This window comes from Phodopus roborovskii, unplaced genomic scaffold, assembly GCF_943737965.1.
Source record: "Phodopus roborovskii unplaced genomic scaffold, PHOROB, whole genome shotgun sequence".
NCBI lineage: Eukaryota > Metazoa > Chordata > Mammalia > Rodentia > Cricetidae > Phodopus > Phodopus roborovskii.
Genome location: NW_026126410.1, coordinates 12,807,814 through 12,830,603, shown reverse-complemented (window position 1 = coordinate 12,830,603; position 22,790 = coordinate 12,807,814). Strand labels below are relative to the sequence as shown.

At 39.0% G+C, this 22,790-nt stretch overlaps 1 pseudogene; it reads right to left on the bottom strand.

Moving 5' to 3' along the window:
- Nucleotides 1–6,683: 6,683 nt before the first annotated feature.
- On the bottom strand, nucleotides 6,684–7,978 carry LOC127220751 (proteasome activator complex subunit 3-like; annotated as a pseudogene).
- Between the last annotated feature and the right edge of the window lie 14,812 nt (nucleotides 7,979–22,790).

The following is a 22,790-nucleotide window of genomic DNA, read 5'->3' as shown; positions in this document are numbered from 1 at the left end:
TCCCATGGAGCCAAGGGAAAGATTATTGATATTTTTTTATATGACACATTTCCCCAAACTTGGACACTCTTCCTATATGTATATGTAGATTATCTTATGGATGCCTTTTATTAGTACTTGATTTTACATTGCAAATTTTGATTTATCTTTCCATTACCCCATTTGATACACTTCTATTTTTATTATACAAGTGTATGTGCTGTTTTCTTTTTGTCAGTTCTACATGAACTAGAGTCACCTGGGAAGAGAGACGCTCAGTTGAAGAACTGTCCTGCTGGCTCACCTGTGGGGAATTTTCTTGATTAATGATTGTTGTGGGTTGGCTTAGCTTACCTTAGGCAGTGCTACCCCTGGCATGATGGTCTTGGGTTATATAAGGAAGAAGGCTGAGCACAAGCCATGAGAGAAATCCAGCAAGCACCATTTTCCTGTGTTTTCTCCTTCAGTTTCTGCCTGTAGGGTTCTTCCTTTGCTTTCCTTAACAATGGATTGTAACCACTAAGTCAAATGAAGCCCCTTCTCCCCAAGTTGGTTTTTATCACAGCAACAGAAACCAAGCTGGAACAGTGTCCTGTGATATTATTTTAAAATATTTAAAGCAGTGCCTTGAGGATGTAGATAACAATTTGTTCAAAATGATTTCCTTAAGGAAAATGCATAGAAGTATAGACACAGAACATCAGTATTATTCTTTAATTAGGACATAGACAATCTGGAGTGTGTTCAGAAGAATCTGAACTCTTCAGATTAGAAAAGTGTTATTTACGAGTTATTATTCTGCTAAAGGAACCTAGCAATAAAGTGACTCCTGATGATGTACTGATACATCCATAAATCAGAGCATCACTTATCCCTCATCAGCGAAGCTTCCTCTGGCAGTTGATAGGAATTAGAGCAGACATCTACAGCCAAAAAAATGTGCAGAGAATAGAGACTTTGGAGCATCCAGTCCTAAACGTGATGTCTTCATCAAAATCTTCTCAAGGCCCAGGGACAGGTGCAACAGAGAAGGCAGGAAGATTGTAAAGGAAAAGGCAGTATATGACTACAAAGAAACAGTATTTTCCAGACACTACAGGATTCTGATGCACATAGGAACTCACAGAGGTGAGTTGGCGTGCACAACACCTGCAATATGTTTAAACAAACAAAATTCCAGCACAGAGAAGGGTAAGTGAACATGATGTTCTACCTACAATTAGGAAGATATTTGTAGGTGACATCTATTGGGAAAGGGAAATATCAGTTTTTTTTTCCCCCAATGGAGTGTTACTGGGCATATCAACTATGCTCCAGGGCAGACTCCATGCCCAGGAATATTTGGCCAACACAACTCCATGTTTTGTCCTACTGATTTATTGTTTATTTTTATTTATATTTGGTTGTTTTGTTTTGAGATAGAGAGAGAAAGACCACAAAGTTAGGTGGGTATGACGGTGGAACTAGAATGAGTTGTGGGAGAAGAAAGGATATGATAAAATATATGAACAATAAAGAAAAATAAGAGATAAGGGGGATGGGAATATGGCTTTCTTGGTAAAGTGCTCTAGTATGAACAAAGTCTTGGGTTCAACCCTCAACACTCCAGGCATGGTGGTGCATGCTAGAATCCCAGCTCGTATGAAGTAGAGAAGAAAACAATGAGAAGTAGTTGCATAAGATAAATGAGGGTTTAAAATTTCACATATTTCAGAGCATGTCACAATGAGAAAAGGAATTATATTAGTAAAAAAATATAGTAATTAGTATCAATGGCTTGAAGATACAGGATTGGGCATGGGAATAGAAGGAGGATGGAGGAAGAGTACTGGGAAAAACAATTGGGATCAGGCATCTCTAGAAACCTAGTGCAATGGAAACTCCCAGGAATCAATGAGGATGACCCTAGCTAAGGCTCCTAGAAATGGGAGATACACAGTCTGAACTGGCCACTTCATGTAATCTCCTGTAGCCAGGCAAGACTTCAATGGAGTGATTGGGACACCAACCCAGCCATATAACCTTTGACATACAATTTGTCCTGTTTCCAACATATGCTAGGGTAAAGCTGGAGCAGGAATTATGGGAGTGTCCAAACAATTTGTCTGCCTTGAGATCCATAACATGAGAGGGAGTCCACTCCTGACACTGCCTGGATGACCAGGACTCAGAGTTTAGACAGCCTAGAGGCCCAGGATAGACCCAAACATGACTGGCAAAGTAAAGGCAATGGAATGATTCTAATGATATTCTACCAAACTCATAGATCATTGCCTAGTCCATCTGTCACCAGAGGTTTCACCCAGAAAGTGATGGAAACAGATGCAGAAGTGTACAGCCAAACATTAGGCAGACTTCAAGCTAGAGGGGCCAAGGACACCACAAGAAAACCCACAGAATAAACTAACTTGGGCCCATAGGGACTCAAAGAGACCAAATCTCCAACCACAGAGCTTGTATAAGACTGACCCAGACATTCTGTGTATATGTCATAGTTGTATATCTGTCTCTGACTCTGTCACTTGCTTTTGGGACCCTTTCCTCCTAATGGGTTGCCTTGTTCAGCCTTAATAGGAGAGGAGGTGCCTAGTCTTACTGCAACTTGGTATGCCATGCCTGTCCTTTACTGAATAGAAAGGAGGAGGAGTGGAGGCAGTAGTGGGGTGGGTACTGGGGGAAGGGAAAACTCTTATGGAGCTTGGAAAATTAATAAATTAATTAATAAAAAAGGCCTATCTGCTCCAGGAGTTCTCATTTATTAATTGTTCCTGTGTTATTGCTGTCCATTTCCAGAAGTCTTTCTTGTACCAGTGAATTTAAGACTATTCCCCTCTTTCTCTTTTATGGAGCTCAGGGTATCTGGCTTTTTATCAAGGTCCTTGGTCTATTTGGTCTAGAATTTTGTGCTGGGTGATAAACAGGTATCTATTTTCTACATGTAACCATCTGATGTGGCCAGTCCTCAATTTTTCTCAAAGCTGTCTTTTATCCATTTCTATGTTTCCCCTTTAATATGTATATTTTAAGCCCTATGCTATAATATACTATTTGATTATATTCAACAAAACGTGAAATTCTAAACAAAAACAAACAAACAAAAAGAATGCTGAATGCTTCTCACAGACTTACAGTGGAATACAGACTCACCTATATAGTGGAATACAGACTCACCTATATCTCTTCTGTGACTCAGTTTCTTTTTCAATTTTTAATTTGCTTACATACAATTTCTAGTTAGATGAACAGCTACAAACACTAAAATAATTTTTAATTTCAATAAGCCCATCTTTATTCACAGCAATTACCTTTAGGAAGGGACTTAGTTTCCGTTGTCATCAAACTTTTAAACAGTTTTCCCTTTTCTTTCTTTTACCCTTATTCTTCCAAGGAATGCTCAATGGAAGGTCTGACGGAAGCCTTCCCCATGTATTCTAGGGAAAGAACTGCCAGAAAGTTACTTGCTTTTCTTCATAGGTGTGAATGCTTCATAGATATGAGTGTAGCTTCCTTAACAAAGGCTCTTCTTGCAGCCAGTAGGAACTAAGAACAATGCTCAGAGGTATGAAAGAAAGGAGGACTGGGTGATGTGATACTTTCTGGAGATTTCAAAGACTCAGATTTCACAGATGAAAAGTGAACTCCTTCCTACCTGATCTCTGAAGATATGTATTTTTAGACTGGGAAAAGCAAGTGGCTTGAGGGCCCCACAGTCAAAGCACCCTAATCTTTGTCTTCCCTGGTAGGGCAAGCAAATGATGGGTCATAGGAAGCTCAGCCATGGAATTGCTTAGAACAAACTGAGTTACCCTTATTTTAAGATTCATTTGGTTTTTAGATGGGAACTGAATGATCCTTAGCTCAGCTAACAAAAATCAGCGAGTGTTTTAGCTTTGTGTGCTCCAAGGAAGCAATGACTAGTGTGGAGCTGTTGCATAAACAGATTACCCTTTCTCAGGACACAGAGGTTGGCTTGCCAGTTAAGTTCTTGGGTAACTGAGGGATGGAATTGCCTCTGAAGGTAGGATCAGTAGAACTTATCCAGATTTGTGGAGCAATTTGTATAGTACCTTAATTATCTACTTGCCCAGGCATCAACAGAAATGGATATACAGAAACTGGCCAACTACCTGCTCATTCTGAAGCCAAAGTTACCTTGAACAGAACCTCAATATGGCAGTTTATGCAGCCTTTTTTTGTTTTGTATTAATGTCATTAGTGTTTCTGGTGAGCATATTACAATACTTATCTTTCAAACTGAATTTTCGTCTGTCTCTGAAAGCCCAAATTGTATGGAACAAGGATCAATAGAGTATCCCACTAATACATTATAGTACAAATGAAATGAATCATAGGAAATGAAATGACTTCTGACAAATACAGAGATGAATGCAGCTGCACAAAACTTCAGGTTGTCATTTGAAATTGATATTGTATGGTAGCTACTTGCAGCATGAACTTTAATATCCAACTCTTCCATGGTGCAGGTGTTCATTAATTTTATTTCTAAAGATGCTGGGCATTGTGAAATAGACTGGGTTTCTCTACATTTCTCACTCAGTTACTGATTCAGCTATGTTTTTCCTTTCTTTTTTATTGTAACTCACACAAAATGTCTAAGAAAGACATTTATTTTATAAGTCTCATTTTTTTTCCACAGTGACTAACCAGTGTTAGAGATTTAATCCCCCCCCCACTTTTCTTCTTATACAAAAATGATATAGTTTGAAAAGTTCAAGATAGAATTCGAAAACATCACTTGCAGAATGAGATTGAGTTGAAGTCCTCAGATACTAGTGGGTTTATGATGGAGTTACAGCATAGTAACCCACTGTAAACTGAAATTAATGTAAGTCAAAATGCACGTAGTGTAGTTCACCTGCATTAGTTACATAGTGCAGTATAGCAGCATGATTGTTTACCCCTTTGTCATGTGGCTGGCTGAGAACTCTGGCTTCCTACTATATAAAACTACAGAGAAGTATCATACTGCCTATCACCAGCATAAAAAAATGAAAATCTAAGATCTGAAGTACAGTTTCCAATGAAAGCATCTCTATTCGCAACATTTTTTTCTTCTTTCAGCTTTAGAAAGAAGTCAAAGTACCTGTATTTTAAATAATTTCTTGACATGGTTAAAGAACTCTACATTACAATCCAAGGGTGGTGGGGTGAGGAGGGGAAGCAGAACAATTAAGTGAAAAGGGAAGCTGAGAAACACGTGGTGGGAGGAGGGAAGGGGTTTAGCTGGAAGGGATCTGAGGGGTAGGTAGGAGTACTGCCTAACTAAAATGCATTTGGTTTGTTACTGAGCACTATTCATGGGAAGAGAGCATTCTAACTCATTTTCTACAGAATGCTAGGAATGAAAATGATGCATCCCAGGTAGAGTATGATTGGCAGTTGGAAGACAGGAATAAAAGCCAAACAGACACTGAGGATAATGGCAGGTTACCTGCAGACACCAACTCTCACTTAAAAAGCTGGGGATTGATGGGGTTAACACAAAAGCTATAACAAGTGATATCTCTGCAAGACTCAAAAGAGGAGGTAACTCTTCTATGGGTTTGACCTTCTCAGCATATTTACATACATACATACATACATACATACACACACACATACACACACACAGATATACACGCACATGTGTATGTGCACAGACACATATACACATGAATTACTGCTTTCCTTGAAAGTACAATACTATAAATATGAGAAATATTTCTCAAAAGGAAAGCATAGCAAGGAGCAGAAGCCTCTGGACCTCACCGCTGCTCACACCCTATTCAATGCACAAGCTGGCTTGGGACAAGGGCAAGTGGGGGTCAGAGGGCCAGCTTTTACTTAACACCAAAAACAACATGAGTCATAGAGGGAAGGCCTTCATGAGCCCTCTGCTCCTCAGCTCTTGTTTCTCCTTCAACTTACCCTGGGCACCAATGGCTACATTATCAGAAGAGAGGGTGGGCCTGGGACTTGCCTGGGTGGATGACTAAGACTATTGTCACCTGCTGAGGTGTTGCATGCCTGACATGGGCTGTGGGGTAGTGGTGCAGGAAGGAAGGCTATGTTCTACAATGGAGAAGGAAGCATGTATACATGTCCCTACACATGTGTACATGTGTAATATGTATATGTGGAAACCCCAGTAATGAACAAAGGAGTTCCAGGGGGGCAGCTGAAGGCCTTAGGTGTCCCTCCTCACTGTCAGGCTCAAGGTGGGATGGACAGAGGTGGAGAGTCCTAAGGCATCACTAGGGCAGCTGTGGTAGGGAGGACCTATAGTTTTACATGAGCAAGAGACACTGGTCTTGTGACAGGAGGCTGTCCCTAACACCCCCATACCCCCAGTTCCTAAAAGATACCTAACACTTTCCCTAGAGCTCCTCTGGCTTTTAACCACGAACCATTGAAAGGAAGAAAAGACACAATTTAAAACAAGGGGAGGGTGGAGGGAAGGGAAGGAGAAAATGACTCCCTTCCTAATTATTCTTGTACCAATATCTTGCACTAGCCTGGAGTTCTCTAGAAATTAAGACAGGCTGGGGATGGGGCTTGAGGAAGGGGATGGAAGAGTTCATGAGGCCTGAAAAAAGAGGTGAACACATCACAGAACTAGATGAGAGTTTCATTAGACTAACTAAAACCAGAGAGGTGTGATTACTATTTCCATCAAGGCAATGTCCGTCTTGAGCCAGACTCTCTCAGAATCCCCTGCCCTTAACCCAGCCAGTGTTCGCATTGCTGTCCTGGGGCCATTTGATTTTCTCAATATTCTTCAGAATCATGTCATACAGAGTGACATACTTATTCCTCAATTCTGAGATGATGAGACAGAAGCTGATGTATTCTTTCTTATCAATTTCTGTGAAAGTGTAGCAATAGTCTTCCACATGAGGGTATTTAGCTATTTTAGAAACCAATTTGGCTCTTGTAACATAATATCTAGAAATCTGGTCCCGATAAAATGCAGCTTTACTCTCCTCAGTTCTTAGTTGCAACGGCTTCCTCCTGAATGGACATCCCGAAGTTGTTTCCATCTCCTATTCAGGGAATTAAGACTTGTACCCACAGGTTGACCATTTTACATTTCTCCATTAGCAGCTGAATCTCAGGTTTTACTGTCTCAAAAATGTTCAGAAGCTGCTGGTTGCTTTTCAGCATCCCTTCGGGCATCACAAACACCGTGGTTCCTTGGAAGGCCTCTTCACATTCACCCAACCTGCGCTTCTTGGATGAGATTCTGCACAGTGTGACAGTGATGTAGACAAGCCTGTGACATTTCAAGTTTGCACAGACCGTCCCTTTGCTTCTCTCCTCCTGAATGTCTCACTTACAGAAGTTAGTTTTCTTTATGAAGCTCCATAGATTGCATAGGCTCTTAAAAATTCCTTTTCAACATTTTGTCCTCACCCTCCCTTCAGTAGATATTTTCACAGATTACTCCTTCTGCTTTAAGACATTGATGTTATCTTGAAGTTTAAAATTTTAGTTCAGTGTGTTCCTCAGCTCTAGATTTTTTGCTGAGATTTATTTATCTATTTATCTAGACGGTATATCAATGTGTAGCCCTGGCTGACCTGGAACTTGCTATCTACGTAGATCATTTTGGTCTCTAACCATCTGCCTGTCTCTGCCTCTGTAAGTGTGCTCCATCACACCCTGATTCCCTCAGTTTTCTCAAAAAATAAAAAATAGCTTTGACCTCTTTTTGAAGCAATTTGTAGTTTTCTATGTCTTTGAATTTCTTGCTGGACAGTGTTCTTTGATGGTGTTATGTTTCTAAGCTTGCATTTTTCTTGCTGCCTTGTGCTGAAGTCCATGCATTTTCTGTGATTTATGATCTTTTACAGATTTTGTAGGATGGATCTGTGGAGAATACTCTCACCTTCAGTAGTGGTGAGGAACTGACCTCAGCATCTGTGCTGTAGGGATCATAACAGCAATGGGTGCTCTTGGGATTCTCAGTTGTGAATTCTTCTGGAATTTTCTTGACCATTTTTGTTTTTATCCTCTTGCTTAGGAAGAACATCTGAGGAAATCCTTGTCATTCAGACTGCTTTGTGAGTACATTTTATGTGGTGGTGGTGGTAGTGGCCCTTCCAGGATACTGGAGCTGAGAAGATTGACAGCAGCCATGAATGCCAGCAAGTGGAGTGTGGGCTTGCTCAGAATCTCTAGCTTCAGATTCTACTGTCCCTAACTCACAGAGATAGGTCTTTCAGAATCTGAAGGATGAACATACACAGGGAAGCTAGGACACAGAAGTCTGAAGTACAGGCAGAGGAGAAAGAACAGCTCCGTAGGCTGGAGAACGGGGTACTGCCCCATAGGCTGGAGAACAGGGTAGTGCTCCATAGGCTGGAGAGTGGGGTAGTTCTCCCAAGCTGCGGTTCATAGGTGTTGGAAGTATGCATGATACATATCATATACTTTTATATTTACATTTTTATTACTGTGTGTATGCTGGGAGTGGTGAGTACATGGGTGAGGAGGTCAGAGGACAGCTTTATGGAGTCAGTTTTCTCTTTCCACATTGATGGAGATTCCAGAGATGGAAATCAGGTCTTCAGACTTCCCTGACAAGAGGTTTTACATACTATACCATCTCACTCATCCCTCGTAGATATTTTTGATCACCTCACCTGGATAAAATATCAAAGTGGTAAGATTATGGATCAACAGAGTTAAAAGTGACGTCCATATAGATCTGATGATGTCACATGTATTTTGGATGTTAGCATAAATGCATCACAGTGCTTGAAGACACCATAGCATAGGAGGAGCTGTTTCCATTGCTGGGGAAAATGTGAAAGTTTCCAAACTCATCAAATGAAGGATTTCAATGTTCATATTCTTCCTGAGTTGTTCTTTTGAGATGAAACCTTTAAAAAAATTTCGGCTGAGTTCACATGTTCAAAGGTCAGGGAGTCTCCGGGGAGGAAGACCTTTTCATCCACTTTAAATTCAAGGATAAATCCAGAAATTTAGACAATATTCAGATGTTCTGAGTAGGAGTGCTGAGGCAAGCATATGCATGGAGCCCTTCTCCTGTGATGACCTCTCTGCTAACACAGTAATCAGAGGTGTTCATCTACCAGTTCTTGGCAGTGTTTCATCAGATGTATCTATGAATATGAATGAGGGCAGAGGAGAGAGAGTTTGGGTCAAGAATAGTTTAAAAATATGACTTTACCATGTTTTGTTAGGTCAATAATCACCCACCCTAAGGCTGTTTTTTTTTCTGTCATTGTTTCTTTGTTTGCTTTCTTTTCTTTATTATTGGTGCATGTCAAATTGCTTTGTCTCCAGGTATCTAGACGTAGCACCACTTCACCATGTATGTAGTATGTAGATTGTCTCTGTATTTTTCTCAGTCACTTGCTTCCTTTTATAGTTATTTTAAAGATAATTATTTATCTGTCCACATCTCTTTGCCAATGCTAAGCAAATGGATTGAGACTGTTGGATAAGACCAGTGTATCACTTGACCCCTGAGCTCCTGATTATAGGATGCTAGTACAGTTTGGAGGCAGCAGGTGAATAGCTGCCAGGTCTAATGGTTGGGAACACATGCTTCCACATCTGTACAGAAGGGGCTTCCACAACTGAGTTGTGTGGTCCTTTCTGCAGAAAAGCCTCACAACTCTCTAACATGTCGTTTACTCTTTGAACACAGATTTCTTTGTGTTCTTTAAATTCCTTAATAGATTTGATCTTTGAATGAGTAGAAACAGTCCATTTTCATGGTAGAAATATTGGGAAATGTGTACAAATTAAGAGGAAAAAACCTACCTGTGATTACTTAGAGACAACCATTGCATACTTACTTTCTCAGTGTTTGGCTAAGATTAACTATTGGTAATATTTTAATATATTTTTTAATAACTTTTATCTATGGATAAACATTTTCCTCCTTAAAGCTATATTATGGATATTTTATAATACAATCAATTAACCTTTGGGAAAAAAAGGTGAATGTTTTTCATATAATGCTTGCTTAATTATATAAGTATACCATAAACTATTGGATAATTTTTATCATGACTAGGGATTTTACTCATTACCAATACTTAGTATTTTACATAGCCAATCAGTGCTTAGCTCTACACACAAATTTTGATATTCACCTATGATGAATTTTGGATACTTTATCATAGAAAAGGCCCAGTTTGATCTTATAGAGGGGAAAACTAGGAAAACTTATGGCTGCCTGGGGGACCAGACTCCAGCAGAACAGGCCTCAAAGGGAATCCAAGGAGTTGGCATGTACTATGACTTTTTAATCTGAGGGGGTTATGGGAAAAGACAGACACACTCTCTTGACAGTTTCCCTCAGACCTTTTCTTTATTCTCTTTAAGTCCTCTATTCTTCATGTTCCTGGTAATTTTCTTCGTCATTCTTGGTGTTTTCCTACTCCTCTAAGTTTATTCTTTATGCTTTCCTTCTAAACCTTTAACTCTCTCATTCTTGATGCTTTCTTTCTAACTCACCCACTTGATGTTTTCCTTCTAACTCATTTCAACTCATCTTTATTCTTTGCTTTACAGCTTATATATCTAAGCAAAATCTTGGAGGTAATATAAACATTACGATGTCGCTACATTCTGTTTATAAAGTGAATGATTTACAATGGATGTAAGTTAAAAAAAAAAACCACGTTTTCCATATGACTTAATAGGATTAAACATTTCATGTACTATAGGTGAAAAACAAATTACTCCAAGAACATGAATACATACCCAAGCTACTTGTTACAGATTAACATGGTGTCAGTAAGCAAGGTATTATTTTACTGGCAGACTTTGTTTTTCAGTTACAAAGGAAGGACAAATCACATTATTACTTTCCTTGAAAAGTAATCTTATAAGGAATCTTAAAGGAATCACAAACCTAAATTTTTATACATGAAAAACAATCAGCCAGTTCTACTTTAAATATTTAGGGTACATTCCTACTCACCAATAGTTTTGCTATATTTGAAATTTGAGGGAAGAAGTAGGTATAAGGGATAAATCATCACCTTTGGTCATCAACTGACCCTAGCAAGAAAGACACTTCAGCTAATGATAATTCTGCTGCATTTTTCTTGTTCCCCGACCTTAAACAGTTCCTCACTTAATTAAGTGCTTTTCTAAAACTTTAGATTGTCTTATTGGGGTTTTCACCTCAAAGCTATTTGACAAAAACATCTTAGTCTAACTTTAAGATATTTTCAAAGCTTTGTTTCAGCTATGACACACTTCAAAATCTGTGAACACATCTCTCAACACTAGGATTTGAAGAATTTAAACTAGCTGGGCTACAGGGACTTACTTGTTTTTCCTGTCATTAACCTAAACCACAGTCTATATCTATACTGCTCCTCAATAGATGCTCCTAGGTATATGATGCTTGCTTGTTTTATTTTTATCAATAAAACTCTATGTAAGCTAAAATTACTATCATCAATTAGATAGCACATCTTAGGAAGAAATCATCTTCATAATAATCCATAGGTTAAAAATGCCCAGTAGAATGGGATGTTTCCATTAGATAAACACACTACATTATAGACAGTGGAGATCTCCCCACACCCATGCACACCATGCCAGATACCAGAGAAAGCTGGCAGCATGTAGAGACACAGCAGAAGCAAAAGACATTCTGAAGTCTGTGGTCTTGGGGCCTTGTCCATCAGTGATTTTCCTCCTGGTGGGCTAGCACCTGAACTTCAATGGTTACTTGCTGCTCCTCTGACTAGCCATTGGCAAAAATGAATCCCCACCCACTCATTCCCCCGATGCTACACTTTCAAATTCATGTTTCATCTTGTTTTGTTTACATAGTCCACCTTAGTTCTTTTTATTTTATATTTTTATTATTTAAAATATTTTTTAATTTTAAATATATTTTGATAATATTTTCCCTGCCCCAGGTCTTTTCTTAAAACAAACAAACAAACAAACAAAACCAAAAAGCCAATTCAATACAATATTCCACAAAACCAAGAAAACAAAATAAAACCATCCCACCCCCCTCCCACCCAACTGTTACCAAATAAAATCACATAGAAGATCTGCAGGATCCATTACATCTTGGTCATTTTCTGACCATGATCATGTACTGGAGTGGTTGACATACTCAGTGTCATTCCATTGGAGAAAATTCATATTCTATGCCCTCATCCCCCAGCAGGTATAAGTGAAGTCCAGTTGTTAACCTTTACTCTAGTGTCCAGGTTTTTAGTCATTCATCCATTAAAAAAAATAACAAAATAAAGCATAGTAAGATAAAACAAAAAACTGCAATATAATATTTCAAGGTCTCTTATTATCTGCTGTGGGTCTCTATATTTGTTCCCATCTGCTACAGGAGGAAGCGTCTCTGATGACTACTGGACAAGGCATTGATCTATGAGTACAGCAGACTCTCATTAGAAGTCATTTTCTCACTATATATATTTTTTTCAGACTAGTATTATTTGGTTTTACCCCAGGTCCCTGGGCAAAAGTCTTGGGTTCTTGGTCACCCGGTGAGTATTGGGTGTTGGTTCCATTGGTGTGATAAAATGCCATGACTAAGACAACTTACAAATTAGATGTTAATTGGGCTTTCTGTTTCAGAGGGTTAGAATCCATGGTGACAGAGGAAAGGGGGTGGTGACAGCAACAGCTGAGAACTCACACCTTGATTTGAACACAGAGTCAGAGAGGGCATATTTGGAACCGCATGAGTCTTGTGAAACCTCAATACCCACTGCCAGTAACAGGCTTCCTCCAACAAGGTCACAGACCCTAATCTCTCCTAAACAGTTCCATAAGCTGGGATAAGTGCTCAAACACAGGCGTCCACATAATTCTTATCTCATTTTTTTGAAGTAAGTTCTCACATGTTTTTCCCTTACCATTGTGTATTTTTGAAAACATGTTTAAAATATAAGAATTCCCATATCATACCATACTCCAAACATTAGTGTTTTAGCATGAAAGTTTATTCATTTATTTGTTTTTAGGAAAGGGTAGAGGAAATGATATAATTTTAGTTTTTTATCAAAAACAATTTTTTACATGCTATATATTCTGATTGTGGTTCCCTCCTAATCTCCTCTTGTATCTTCTCCACATCCTTACCTTCCCAACTCCATGCCTTTCTCTCTCTAGAAAACAAACAAATAAAAAAATCTAAAACAAACCAGAATAAAAATAAAATAAGGAAAAAGCACAAATATTATTTTAAAAATGACACTCATCTGTTAAGCAACATGAATCTGGATAAAAAAATTTCTGTAGAATAATTTTAAATTCGTGTGGCCCCTGTGTAGCCATGCACAGGAATTCCTAATTCAGAGCATCTTGTTTCTCATTGAGCTGTCACATTTTTAAATAGGGAACAGTTTGAAGGGGTAATAATGGGGAGGCATGAAAGGGAGGTGGTTAAGCACTCAGTCTGTAAAGCAGATCGTGGAGGCGTGGATGTGGGTTCTACCATTTGCTATTATTGTATCTCTGATTGTGTGGCTTCATCTTCAGTGATAGCAATTACCCTTAGGCTGACATGCATTTTGAAAGTGAAACACTAACTTTGCTTTGGTTTTTATTTATTTATTTTTTCCTTCACTTTATAGGATTTAAGCAGGTATTAAGTTAGAGGTGCATTTGCTGCTCAAGAAGAAAGGACACAGGTGCTATAGTGTCATCAAAGCAGGTAATTCAAGTAACCATTGAAGTCACTTCCAGTTTTCCTTTCCATGATCAATATTGCAATGCACACACCCATGAGCAGCTCTCACATGTTTTTCTCCAAATGGGATTACAAGGTCACAGAGACGGTATCTTTGGAAGTGGGATAGGATCTTTCCATAGTTATTTCTGATGTGTTTGCTAAATGTTTATCAATTTGCACTGCTGTCAGCATATCTCAGCCTACCAGGTTCACTTCACCTCTAGGAGTATAGGTTCTCCTTTGGAAAATAACTATACAGTTTGTTTTGTTTTTTTTTCAAGACAGGGTTTCACTATGGCTTTGGAGCCTGTCCTGGAACTAGCTCTTGTAGACCAGGCTGGTCTTAAACTCACAGAGATCTGCCTGCGTCTGCCCTCTGAGTGCTGGGATTAAAGGTGTGCGCCACCAAAGCCTTTTAATTACATATCAAATCGATGATTAACAGAATAGAAGACGTTCTCGCATTTATTTAACCTTTCCTTCTGAAAATGAATAAGTGAAAAGGAAATCCCAAATGAAATGGAGTGAGAAAAGGGATCAAAAGGATATTCTGAGAGTGCTGGATTTCAGTTAGTGAAATGCAAAGATTATGGATTACTATGGATATAATGATATAAGTTATAATATCTGTGACAGGAAACGTGATTACCACTGAGGGACAATTCTCCTCACTCACAGGGTTTGGAGACTGGAGCATTGTATAACAGACTGGAACTGAGCACCGAGGAAATAGTTGTCAGAAAGACAGGGAGATGAGCGTTTTCCACATCTTGGTGCTCCTTCACTTGCATTGCTTCAGATGCCATTCTCAGCATCTTTCCCCACCTCCTGAGGCAGAAGACACTGCTTTCACTGTTATTATTTTTCCACAATTCATTTCCTCTAAGCCTCTAGTAAGTGCCACTAATTGTGTTAGGCACTCCACATTAACTTCTGAGACACTCAGATGTATATTGTTTGATACATTTGCACTGTTAGAATTTTAGAAGCTTGTCAATCACATGTGATGAGGAGATTTATGAGCCAACACAAGATTTCTAAAATTCATGTGGAAGTACATCCACAGATTGATGGTTGGCTATAAACCATCTTCTCCCTAGAGTTATAACTCACATGAGATCTTAAGGTCAAGACCACCTAGTTATTTCTTGGAATGGTAGCTTAGTGCCTTGACAGATACTTTAACAACTGTTTTGTACCATAAATCTCTTGATAAGAAAGGTCCTGCATGTTTTACTACCTGAAATTACAGAGTATAAAAATGTACTTGTTAAGATTTCAGTGTCCCATTTTCAACCATGTAAGCACTTATTGCTAATACATTCTGTGAAAAAGGCAGGTTGGAAAATTTGGAAAAATAAAACTCATCCTCATTTAGAGGAGATAGGGTATGATTGAAATGAAATGTCACAATTTACAATTAGCATAAGTAATATCTTAATAGTTGATTTGCATATTTAAGAATGTGCTATTTTACTGCCAAATTTAAGTTTAAAAGTTGTATAATTAAAAGTGGTGTGTCAGCTGCAGATTTTAAAATGTAGAACTGAACTGTATTTGAGGTCTGGGTAGAAATAGAAATAGCAATGTAAGTAGAACACAGTTTAGATGAGGGATGCCAAAAGACATTCCATGGCTAGAGTCTAGGTGATCATTAGTCAGGGAGTGTTGCAAGCTACAGAACATTTGTAAATGATAATAAAGAGGATAAATGAATTTAAATAGACTATTAATAAAATGTACCTGTGTAACTATGTTGGTCAGCCGACAAATTCTCAGGTTTGGAAGGATAAAAATTAGATTCTTTAGATTTTCTATTCCTGTTCTGGGTTTTTGAATAGGTGACTTTCTACTGGAATTGGCATCTCAAAGGCAGGTCTTGTACTTCTTCTGTTGGAGCCAAACTGGAGACCCATAATGTTGAGTTAAGGACCAGGAATTCATGAAGAATATTATTTGAAAATCCTCTGTATTTTTAGACTCAGGATTTATAGTTTGAACACTTGATCTCAAGCTGTGAGGTAAACTAGGAGTCTTGATACTATATGTTCCTGCTTCTGTATCAGTACTAGATTGGTAGACAATACATGGTGTATAGCTGGCATCAGCGCTTTTTTTTTTTTTTTTTTTTTTTTTTTTTTACCTGTGACACAGTACCTGAGAGAACTAATTGAAGGAGGAATTATTTGTTTGGGTTTCTGATTTCTGAGAGTCCAGTGTAAGTCCTTAGGGCCACATGAGTGGCTGGGCTCTTCCTTTCAGGACCTCCAGCTGCCAGGTTACTCCCACAGAACTCTTGCCTAAGCTGAGGCAGCCACCCTCCTGCTTTTGCCTGCCAATAAATCTTTTATGTGAGGTTTGTTGTGTGGTGTGCTTTTGTGGCATCCCTTGCCTCCAGACAGCCAGGATACCTTCCCATCTGAGTGGTAACACAGTCCAGTCCCTGGCCTTCTGTTTTTGTGTTTCTGGGACCATTGTGAAGAACAATGTCATGATGGTAGGAATGTGCTGGGGAATAATCCTTCTGTACACTATGAAGATGCATTGCTCTTGGTTTTATAAAGAAATAACTGGCCAACTACTAGGCAGTAAGAGGTCAGGCAGGAGAGACAGACTGAGAGAATGCTGGGAAGAAAGAGACGTGAGAGATGTGGAGAGAAGGAAGATAAGTAGGCCTTGTTAAAGAAAGGTACCAAGCCATGTGGTAGAACATAAACAAGAAATGTTGGTTAATTTAAGATGTAAGAGCTGGTTAGTAGTAAGCCCAAGCTGTCAGTTGAGCATTAATAATAAATAAGTCTCCATATAGTTATTTGGGAAATGGCTAGAAGGACAGAAAATTCCACCTACAGGACTGTGTAAGGAGAACCTGAAAAGCAGAACAATGTGATGGTAGGATTGTATAATCAGAATCTGTTCATGGCAGACAAGAAGCAGAGAAGAGAGCATGTAGGAAAAAGCTAGGGCATGATATTTTCCCCTGAGATACGGCCTCTGTGAATTCCTTCCTTCAACTAGGTACCAACTCTTCCTTTTCAACACTTCCAAGTAATTCTATCATGTGAATAAATCCCTCAAGAGATTAATCCATTCGCTACTCAGGACCAACATGATCTGATTAAGGGAAACTTGTAGAAGAGTGAGTGGAAAGATTATTATGTAGACCAGGCTGATCTTGCTTATGCTTCCCAAGTGTTGGGTTAAGGTGTGTACCACCATACCTTGCAAGTAGAAAGATTGTTAACAACCAGAGGACCAAAAATTCTGCTGTGTCTCCTAGAAATGTCAAGAACACTTTAGCCATGACACCTCAGTGATAGCTGCCTAAAAATCCTGAACAAAGATACACCAATAGACATACTAATAATGAAAAGGTAAATCTCTTAGGGCCCTGTCCCTAGACAAAAATCTATAGGCAACTAAGGAACATGGAACGTTGGAGAAATAATCTTCCTGAGATATGAACCCTTACTGATTAAACAATACCAAGTGATCACCCCTGAAATCACATAATACAAATAACACAGAAGGTATTGAACAGACAATATTCATACATATATATATATACATATATGAATATATATTCATATATACATAATATGAATATTATCCCCCATACCCCATAAATTCCAAATGGAGCAAGATGGGAAAGATAGGGAAGATTTGGAGGAAGGAATGGGAAAGTGATGTAATTTTATTTTAATTTTAAAAAGTGAAAAAGGAAATATTGTGTTACTAGTTATTGTTTTTATCTCTAAGGGAAGTAGTTAGGACTACAGATCATAGTGCCCAGTTATATTTAAATCTTAGCTGGTCTACTGATTCAGTTTTTAAAAACTGTTGTTGACACACGCCTTCCTCTCCCTCAGAGTTGTTTTTCTCACCTGTGTAATGGTGATAACAGTATTTCAAGTACAGAGGCTTTGAGATGAAATGAAACACACAGTATTTTTCCATCTGCTTGTATGGATCTATTTGAGATGGGATCACTTTTTAGATGAACAGTGACATATTGCATTGTCATCTTACAGACTTCTAATGATAGCATCATTTTCAAGATTTCCCTTCAATATTTGCCTATAATAAAAATGCCATTGTAATTTCAAATGTTAATTTCCCTTTCGTTTTACTTTTACTCTACAAATGCAGCCTCCATTAGCTGTTATTACTTTCAAAGATATGTTTTAGTTTTGATTCATGGCCCGATGTACAGTTCAGGCTTTCCTCAAACTTATAATCATTTTGCTTTTGCCTCTTCAATGCTGGAATTATAGGTGTTCAGTTTACCCACAAGAGTCACCAATGTGAAATAATGCATCATACTCAGTTAGAGAAAGAAGACGGTTTATATTGCTATGGTTTTGATGAGCTGGCTAGACATGATATAATTATTATTTGTAACCACGCATACACTGTTTTATTTTAGGATTATATTTGTCTTTGTATTTTGAAATCATAACATGTAGTACTAAGATACTAAATAAACAATGATATGGTACTATTTGTAATTGCCTGGACTTTGGAATTTCTAGACCATTGTTTATTCTGGGATAATTTCCATGGAGAGAATATTCTGATTCTATTTTACTGAAATAGAATTTGATTGACCCTAGTACCATTCTTTTTTTATTTGTCTCCACTTATTTCATTGGAGACTCATATGATTTAACTGGCAGGAGACAATCTTCAGAGTTACAGCAATTGCCTTGCCATTTACAATTCCATTCTGAGAAATTTGGATCCTAAATTTGTCTTTCTAGGTTTGGCCAGCCACACTTCATTAATTCTTGGTGACAAAGGTAAGACCCATCTTCTGATTCTTTCCTGGATCACGTGTTTTATAACTGCGTGTTTAATAACTGCAATATTATTGTCCTATGATTTTTTCATGTTAATTTTTATAAATATTTTTTCTTATTTTATATATCAATCCCAGTTCCCTCTCCCTCCCAACCTCCCAAGCCCTTCACTGGTACCCTAATCCCATGCCTCATCTGATTTCTTACTCACTCTTAATTCTTTTTTTATCAGAATAATATAGGTCAGGTGCCATTATGATTGGAATGTGACATGTCCCCCACAGGTTTGTGTGTTTTCACACTCAGTCATGAGCTGCTGGTATTGTTTTGGGAAGCTGAGTTATCTTGTGAGGCAGAACACAGCTAGGGAAAGTGAGTTACTGTTTCAGGCTTGTATTTCAGCCCTGGTTCCAGGATGATCTCTCTGCTTCTTGTTCTGCTAAGGCATGAGGAGGTAATGACCTCCAGCTGCCCACCAACAAGGAGCCTCCTGCTCCCTCCACATGTCCCTCCACATGTCATAAGCTAAGTAAATCCTTATTCCATGAAGTTGCTTCTTGCCAGTTATTGGGTCATAATAGTGAGTAAAGTAACTAACACAGACCATTTATGAAGGTCATTGAGTGTTTGTATAAATATACTCTTTTAGTTTCCCATTTGAGGAATCTCAATCTTTTCAACATGAAGTCCAATTCTCTGTCTTTAATACCATGCATAGCAATTACTTTCCCATTCCAGCATATTTCTTCCATTCTGAAGCCACTCTCTTCAAGTGACAGAGTTCACAAAATAAGCAGCTATGCTGACACACATTTCTGCATAGCTTAGCACTTCAGGGTCTCTACAGGTACTCCAGTTTCATGTCTATTGAATTGTGAACCTAACTGGTCTTATCCATAAAAACCCAGAGTCAGATATTGGGGTAAAAGCTGAAAGATCACAGAAATAAAGGAGAAGGCATAGTTACTTCTTACCTCTCCCAATTCTCCAACTGAAAGGTCTGTGCTCCTGTCAATGCGTTATCACTTCCTGTCTCCTCTCTGTACAGACCTGTAAGGAGTAGTGTTTTTCCTTCCGCCACCTAGTCTTGTCCTGCCACCAGGCCAGCCCCAAATAATACACAGAGACTCTGTATTTGATATTATGCTGTTGGCCCAGTTACTTGTTACTTATCGGCCAGCTCTGTCTTAATTATTAACCCATTTCTATGTATTTCCACGTGGTCTCCTTATGGGGGAGTGCGGCAGGCATCTGGTCTCCCCGGTCTCTCCATCTTGACTCCTCCTTACTACTTCCTCTTTCCTCCTTCTCTCCTAGCCCCTCCTATATTCCTTTCCTATTGGCCAACAGTGCTTTATTCATTAACCAGTATGAGAAACATATACAGAAGGACATCTCCCATCACAGACCTCCAAATCTCTATGGATAACTAGTGCCTACCTCTGCCCTCTGATCTCCAGGGAAGATTTATTTATCAGAATACAAACAAAATACCACACATCAGTCCACATTGCAGGTGTGAGCAGGTCTTGAAACATGAGTCTAAGATATGGTTGGAGCTTGGGCAGATTGTACCTGCACCTACCTGGGGACTGTCACCTTAGAGTTCTCATTGTTGAACACCCTTTGCTGTGGTTCCTCACATCTTTCTCCAGTATTGACAGCGTGCCTCCTGGTTCTTCCAGAGTTCCATTCAGGGTAGCCTCATGCTTCCTAAGAGGAACTTAGAGGTCGGTGGATCAGGATCAGGTGTTCTTGTAGGGAGTCTACCTTTCTCTCCTATAATGTAGACTTTTTTCTTTTTTCTTTTTTGAATTGCCTACCAGGTAACCAGGTATTGAAAAATATGTATCCACCTTGCAGAATATTCTTTTCTAACTCCCTTCAACATTTTTTTTATTTATAAAAAAAGAATGCCTATGCTTTTCATCTCAAAGTAGCATGCCTTAAAAAACTAAAAATCAGAAATTCACTTTCACGTGATTTTTAAGCTTGAAGTTCAAGAACAAAGAATTAGCATGGTGAAAGCTCTCTTCATTTTTTTTTTTCTGTGTCCACACTTGAGGAAGGTGAACGCCAAACATCTGTACTGTTTCTTACACTAAGGGCACAATGCTATATCCCAAGGGCTGCTTCCTCATGACCTCATCTAAGTTGGGTTATTCCTGGAAGGCTTTATCTTATAACACAATCACATAGGGAGTATGGGTCCAAGTTACGCTTTGGTGTGACATAAACATGCAGTCCACAGTGCTCTCACCTGTGGAAAGGAAGTGTGAAGAAACACTCTTCATTGGATGAGAGGTCAGTATCACCTGGTCGCAAGGCTGTAGTGGAACATGCTTCTGTGGTACACTGTGGTTCCCGCACATGGAATTTGTTTTTCTCTTCTTTGTTTTTGTACTGCAAAGTCTGAGGGCACAGAGTTTACCTTATCGTTTTCTCTCATAACAAAGCACTGATTCATAAAGGCTGGTCTGGTCTTTAACACTCACTAGATATCGCCGCAGTCTGGTAAGCACACGTTTACTTGATCTCTCATGCATCTTGGCTGCCTGTTCCACCTTTCCAGGTAGCTGGCCGGATCCTCACTCTTTCCATAACTGGGCGATGGAGGGAGGAGGAACATTAAATTGCTTAGCTCTGGGCTTCTCTGGGGTGATGGTGTATTAATATTAGTGTTTCAGGTTCTTAATACTTCTTCATCCTTGGCATTTTCTTTACTGCTTTCTGTTTTTATGTGCAAACAGTCACATGGAGAGTGTTGGAAGGGTCTGGTTCATTTTTATCACATGGACTCATCAAAGCTCTGCTTGGTCATCTTCTTCTAGATATGAGGAAAACAAGCCTTCCATTCAGAAATAACGAGATCCATGGTTGTCAATCTGAGTTTTTAGTATTTTTCCTGTATTTCATTCTCTTAAGAATGATTACACTAAATGCACTTCATTAAAAATAACCCACACTTACTACAAACCTACCAAAACCATACCCATCAAAATTCGAATTGAGCAACACTGAAACACATCGACACATCTTAACACACATACCTTAAATAAAGTTGATCTTAATCTTAGGCTTTTGTGCAGTGAGCATTTTCATGGTTTGTAAGATTTTAAGGTTAAAGGGACAGAAATTCTAGTCTTTGCATCAAGGACCAGAGGAATAAAATACAATGCAAATTGACAAATTATATGAAGATTAAAAAGGGTTGTGAACCCAGACACTAAGCATGGCCAAATTCGAGCCATTTTATTTCCTTGACTGTTGCAGGCACATGAAGCATCTCTGATTCCTGAAGGTTCAAAATGAAAAGTCAGTTGAGTAGCTGGAGTTCTGTTTCTTCGCGGGGAAATCAGGTGAGGTTGGAGAGTTCAGCAGAAAAGATTTTTTTCATATTTCAAGGTAACAATGGAAAGGGCACGTCACTCATGAGTATTAGTCATCAACAGCTCAATAATCCTAAACCACGACAGAAGATGGGGTGCTGGAACAGATTTATCACTTTAGCCTGACAGCACCTGGAGTGTGAAGGCATGAAGGAGGACACAGAAACTCACACCTACCATTGCTGCAGCCTGTTTTGTTTCCTGGCATGGCACTTTTTATTCCAGTGTGAATACAGCCACATCTTCATGACCTTGGGTACCACTGCATCTAGGGCTTCTTCTCTGATGTCCTCCTGACTTTCCAGTCTTTCTTTGGATTTGTCTGAGGCATAATTCAAAAATTCCCGTCAGAGACAGCTCTAGCCAACTTCATTTTTTATGGTTCTCTTTTGTGACGCACACTAGATTGTTTTTTCCACACTTCAACAGATTTAAAACACGATAAAGAGTTTGCAGGACAGTGATAATCCATGGACTCCAGCTCACGCAGATCTGTCAAGATGTCGAGAGGAAACAGTTGCTCCTGAGCTGAGAGGGATGACAGGGACTATATCCCCCAGTATGTGAGCAGTGTCCAATGGCAACTTGACACTCATCAAGGGCTTCAGCTCTGTGCCTGGCTATACTTGTGTTCAGCCATCTTATAAACTAGGCATTGACAGCAGTATTTGATAGTAACAGCTCTAACCAATGTGATAGTTAACTGTTTAACCTGGCAGGATCATGCATACTCCCAGTGCGATGTTGCAGACAGCCCCTTCAACACTGCTTAGAACTAGTTGCAGACTAGGTTAATATTTGGAATTCTTACAAGGACAAACAGGAGAAGCTCAAAGGTTATAATTTCAGAATTACCAGCAGGGTGCATAATTAATTGTCAATTTATAGCAATTTTCTTTCTCCTTTCCTGGGTTTAGG